General features: G+C 39.5%; 1 long non-coding RNA gene across 1 annotated transcript; it reads left to right on the top strand.

Annotated features, from left to right (window-relative positions):
• Positions 1 to 302: 302 nt before the first annotated feature.
• On the top strand, positions 303 to 834 carry LOC134191725 (uncharacterized). The gene is made up of 4 exons (XR_009971848.1): positions 303 to 321; positions 420 to 494; positions 583 to 668; positions 740 to 834. It is a non-coding gene; the product is annotated as an uncharacterized LOC134191725 (long non-coding RNA).
• The last annotated feature ends 5297 nt before the right edge of the window (positions 835 to 6131 follow it).

Below are 6131 nucleotides of genomic sequence, written 5' to 3'. Positions count from 1 at the left end.
GCAACATCACTATGTCTTCTGCGTGATTACATGCACTCCTCTCAATCATTTGGCACTAGGAGAAGCTCTCGAACATGCATCTTCATTAATTAAGATTGATACCCCCGTTCAGTTCATGCAAATGTAAGCCGTAGACAAAGGCTCTAGAGACCAACGGTTTGATAGAGCCGTCAATCATGATCAGGTTCCGCCCATGGGAGGGGCTACGCAGTATACAATCGAGTTGATAGGCGTAGAGCTGTCATTATACGCTTTCTGCCAGGAATCATGGATGAACCACCTGAGTTGATGAAAGGGACGAGAGAACGCTTGCGATACAGGGTAAGCTAGTTAGGTATGTGCATGATTAACAAAAAATCGATGTTCGTGGACTGATCAAATAACTGCATCGTGCATACTAATAGCTCTAGTTTCTCTAGGCAGAAATTAGATTGGCGGCGGATAGCCTTGGCAAGACCTGCTCTAGAGCAGACTTACAAAAGGCTTCTAAGGAGGTAAGCTTCGATTCAGATGTCAGTATGATCTCTTCGCGTGATCTCGATCGGTGATCTATAGCTAATACGCATATGTCTGTGGAAACAGGTTGTCAAAGTCTACTCTAGAGTAGGTCTTGCCCAGGTTATGGGAGACATGCGGGAGAGAATAAAACGGCGTGAGTATGACAGAGAGTAAGCGTACATTGTTTTGCACTGTTGTATGCATCTTTTTCATAAATTTCGTCTCGTGCTTTGATATCTAGACGAAGACCTCGTCCTTCGACAGCAAATTCCGCCACAAGCTCGAGATCGTCTCAGCACTCTAGATCTGGTCCATCTCTGCACGAACAGCTCCAGCCAGTTGGTGGTCAAGACGTAGATTTTGGAACACCTGCAGCTGTCGCCAACTGCAACCTGTGAAACTATTTATACAGGTTTCTTCGTGCACGTGACAAATGCAATTCATTAACACAATAATTTCAATTCAATTTGTTGCCGTGGTAACAGGTGAAATAGATTATGCAGAGCTGGCGTCAGCTGCAGGTACTGTAGCAACTCCAAGACAACAGGTGCTGCAGTTGCATCATGAGACGCGCTGTCCGGTGGCTCTGGGGTTTCCAGCTGACAACTTCCAAATGATAGGTATTCTACAAATGGATACTCTAGTATGGGGTGACTTATAATTATTAGACATCTTTTTTGATACAGATTCTTTTTTAATTGAAATCATTCAAATTATTGATGGGGAAATGATTATACCGGAAAGCAGAGAAAGAAAACTGGCATCAATGGAATTAAATGTATTGAGACATTAGCATCTCACTCATGCTCATATTATCACTGATCTTTTCCTCATAGGAGAAAATTATATGGAAGAAACAAGATTGTCAAATAATTTAATTAATTAACTTGTGATATGTAATTTGTGTTGTATGAATTTACAATAAAAGATTCTCTGAATTAGAATTATTTTCAACAATCTGTCGCGTTACCGCATGCATATATAACTGGGTAGTAAATGGTACGTATATGACAGTAATTGAAAAGTAATTAGGCTGTAATTAGACGTAAATTTTACGTAAATGACCAGTAGATAAACCGGTTTTTGCAACGTCAATAGACGTAAGTTAGAGTAAATTGAGTCGTAAACCCTACGTAAAACAACCGTGAATGAGCCGTAATTGCTACGTAAATGAGCCGTAATTGCTACGTAAATGCCCGTAAATGAACGTAAATGAGCCGTAATTGCTACGTAAATGACCGTAAATGAACGTAAATGACCGTAATTGCTACGTAAATGACCGTAATTGCTACGTAAATGACCGTAAATGAGCCGTAATTGCTACGTAAATGACCGTAAATGACCGTAATTGCTACGTAAATGAGCCGTAAATGAACGTAAATGACCCGTAATTGCTACGTAAATGACCGTAATTGCTACGTAAATGACCGTAAATGAGCCGTAATTGCTACGTAAATGACCGTAAATGACCGTAATTGCTACGTAAATGAGCCGTAAATGAACGTAAATGACCCGTAATTGCTACGTAAATGACCCGTAATTGCTACGTAAATGACCGTAAATGAACGTAAAGTGGCCATTTACGAATAAATACGTCTATTTACGAGTAGCATCGGCGTAAATTACGGTAAATTACGATGATCGTAAATTCGATTTACGTGCTATTTACGTCGATTTACGAGCGTGCGGGCCAGTAGTGAATTAACAGAGTCGATTCCGCGATCACGTCGTTGCTGTTGTTGCAGACGAAGTTCAATGCGTCGTTCAGTGGTTAGCCTGTTTTTACTGAGTGTTTCGATGCTATTCGAATGGGACTGACTGATAAGTTACCTACATCGTATCATGATTGCATTGCGCAACCTAATGCAGTTGGACTAATGGTATAATTTGGATCTAATAGCTTTCCCGCCCCTGAACTCGTTTGTATTAGCAGTGCGCCCAGACGCTTTCCCGCTCGCTCCTCCTACTTTTGACCCCAATACCTGTCACGTGCAGTACGTACGGGAAAGCTTCTGGAACCGAGCCTAACTACATCAGGTACGTACGAAAGCCAGTAGCGGCGGATTGATATCAGTCCGCCGTTCTCGGCCGCACTGATATGAAATCTCTACAATAACTAATATATCACATGCGTGGGTGAGTGGTCATCTGTGTATTGTGTGTGTGTGTGTGTGTGTGTGTGTGTGTGTGTGTGTGTGTGTGTGTGTGTGTGTGTGTGTGTGTGTGTACACACACACACACACACACACACACACACACACACACACACACACACACACACACACACACACACAAACACACACACACACACACACACACAATACACAGATGACCACTCACCCACACATGTGTCTATGATATGATATATTAGTTATTGTAGAGATTTCATACACATCAGGAACAAAATAACATGAATTCACACAATAATTCAATCCAAAGACGTTTTCAGTCCTGCATTAAGTTTGAAATTATCTTTTGGAAATTTCTGCAATGTATAACTCTACAATAACGACTACATCATTACTGAACACATCTACAACTAAATGTGTTGATGTGTGTATTTGTCTAATTTTGTAATTATTATTAATCAATTTAATTAATTATCTAAACATACCAAAAAGATTTCAGTGCACCAGTAATCATTGCATTGGAAGAGTATGGTTTCTGAAACCCACTACTCGTATCCAATTCACTGGAAAGTCGATTAGTACCGTTTTCAAGACGTGCACCAAACGATCCCAAACTGGGGTCCCCTGAGCTGCTAGCAGATCGAAGAGTGCGCACACATGTTCCACAGTTCATCTAGTTAGAATACAAGACGGTGACGTGTCCATTGTATCTAGAATAGCGCACGTTATTTTGTAGTACCTAGAAAAGTAAATTTTACACATTTGGTAATGCGCGCTACACTATTTGTGTCTATTGATATCAGTGTGACCGAGAACGGCGGACTGATATCAATCCGCCGCTACCGGCTTCCGTAGGTACGTACACTTCTACTTACCAAGTACATATTAACTAATGTTATCTAATAGTAAATATTGTATACATTTACTGTTATCATGACTACTTTTTGACCCTAAAAATAATTTGAAAACTATGTAGTCAAACTCTGACTCAAACTTCAATCATAGAAACATCCCAAGTAGACTTCAACAAACGAATCTAACCATTCATGATTGTGTCATTACAAGACAGTTTCTGCAACTAATTCATCTGTAGTTTTGTATCATGAAATGATGTGTAGGAAACTAGACCCGACTAAAGAGTGAACAGGTCAACAATTCGTTTCTGTAAAAGGGAAGGCGTAACATATCTAACGGCTGTTTATATTACACAACATGAATCTACAGTATATGTATGTATGTATATATATGATCTTACCTCGAGTAGTCAACGTGACCTACAGCGTCTCCTGGACACCAAGCTTTCAACAACCATCTTAGAGAAAGCAAGTTTGAGAGATCGTGCTCGACTAAACACGATATCTGCTCCTCACGCTGGAGCATGGCTAAGGGCAATACCCAACCCCAATCTCAGCCTTGCCATGCCCCAGAGGGAGTTCATAATCGCTGTTCGCACATGGTTGGGGATACCTTTCTTCCCACCTCCTCCAAGCTCAAAGCGTTGTTTTTGTGGACAGGTTTTAGACAGTTATGGGGACCATCTACTGGGTTGCGGAGAGGGAAACTGGAGAAATAGACGACACAACGCTCTTGCTGACGTAGTATTTGAAGCACTATAATCTGATAATGCCAATTGTCGTCGTGAACAACGGCTTTGTGGTGACTCGAATGCAAGACCAGGAGATGTATACCATCCAGATTTTGAGAGAGGGCGACCGACTTACTTTGACATCACAATAAGAAATTCTCTCCAACCAACATATATGGTAAAGGCAGCTTGTCAAGCAGAGGTTGCGGCAGAAGCTGGAGAAAGAGAGAAAGACAGCTCATATAAGACATTGTTAGTGAGAATGGAGGTGTGTTTTATCCACTAGTTGTTGAAAGTCTGGGCTTGTGGTCGCCGTCTAGTCTCCAGATTTTAAAATCAATCTGCAGAAGAACAACATTCCACAGTCACCTCACAATGAGCCAGGCCACGTCCTATTTCCACCAACGGCTTTCTATTAAACTCTGGTTGTATAATGCAAAGATAATTCTAGAGAGATTGTCTGTAGATTGCTCTGATGACGTTCTAGATTTTTTGTAGAGTGGGGGGGGGGGGGTTTGGGTTGGTTTTGGGTTACTTTTTAAAAAGTATATATATATTATATAAGGCTATTCACCATACAGACAACGTTCGTGCAGCTGGTGGTCTCTTTTACTCTTGGTTGAGACCTTGGGGCTCTTGCCATTATTCAGCATCAAAACTCTGAAAGCTATTGCTTCTAAAACCTCAGCAGTCAGTGGCCTTAAATTCCACCAGGCTTTCCCAAATACGATGCAGCAACTTTCTATTCAATTGTGGAAACATAATTCAAGAATGATTCACAAGAGAATTCAGCTTGAAGTACAGGATGTTCATAGTTGGGATGTACCTAGTATATATCTATATCTATATCTATATATATCTATATATATATATATATATATATATCTATATATATATATATATATATATATATATTATGTATGCATGTACAAGGCAGTCAGTATCTTATGTCTGCTGCATCACAGGTGGTCACAGGTGAAGGTATCACGTTAAGTTTTTAGGTGTTTCACAATAATAAATAGCTTGTGTTACCATTTTAGGTGTTGTGTTAATTAACATGTGGTTGGGTTGAATTCATTCTTCTGGCAGTTGTTGCTGGTCTTGAATGTGTCTAGGTAAGGCAGCCATCCCAGTCCTTTGGCCAGCCATCCTTGAGTTTAGTCCTGCAACTAGGCCACTGCTCACCTCTTTCTATGCAATTATAGCAGGCTTACCCCATTCTACTTGACTTCAGTAATATGACGCACCATTTGTGCCATAATTCGCTACTTCTACTTAAGTAGAAATAATTCTACTTAAGTGAAATTCAATTCTACTTAAGTGAAATTCATTTCCACTTAAGTGGAATTCATTTCTACTAAAGTAGAATCAGCACGTCCACTTCAGTAGAATTCATTTCCACTTAAGTAGAATTCATTTTCACTTAAGTAGTATTCATTTTCACTTAAGTAGAATTCATTTCCACTTAAGTAGAATTCATCTCCACTTAAGTAGAATTCATTTCCACTTAAGAATTCATTTCCACTTAAGAATTCATTTCCACTTAAGTAGAATTCATTTCAACTTAAGTAGTATTCATTTCCACTTAAGTAGAATTCATTTTCACTTAAGTAGTATTCATTTCCACCTAAGTAGAATTCATTTCCACCTAAGTAGAATTCATTTCCACCTAAGTAGAATTCATTTCCACCTAAGTAGAATTCATTTCCACCTAAGTAGAATTCATTTCCACCTAAGTAGAATTCATTTCCACCTAAGTAGAATTCATTTCCACCTAAGTAGAATTCATTTCCACCTAAGTAGAATTCATTTCCACCTAAGTAGAATTCATTTCCACCTAAGTAGAATTCATTTCCACTTAAGTAGTAATCAGTTGACTTCAGTAAAAAGAATTCAGTGGTCTATTTCTACTTAGGTAG

Source organism: Corticium candelabrum, chromosome 16, assembly GCF_963422355.1.
Source record: "Corticium candelabrum chromosome 16, ooCorCand1.1, whole genome shotgun sequence".
NCBI lineage: Eukaryota > Metazoa > Porifera > Homoscleromorpha > Homosclerophorida > Plakinidae > Corticium > Corticium candelabrum.
The sequence above is the reverse complement of the archived record's forward strand: the minus strand, read 5'-3'. Positions and strand labels throughout refer to the sequence as shown.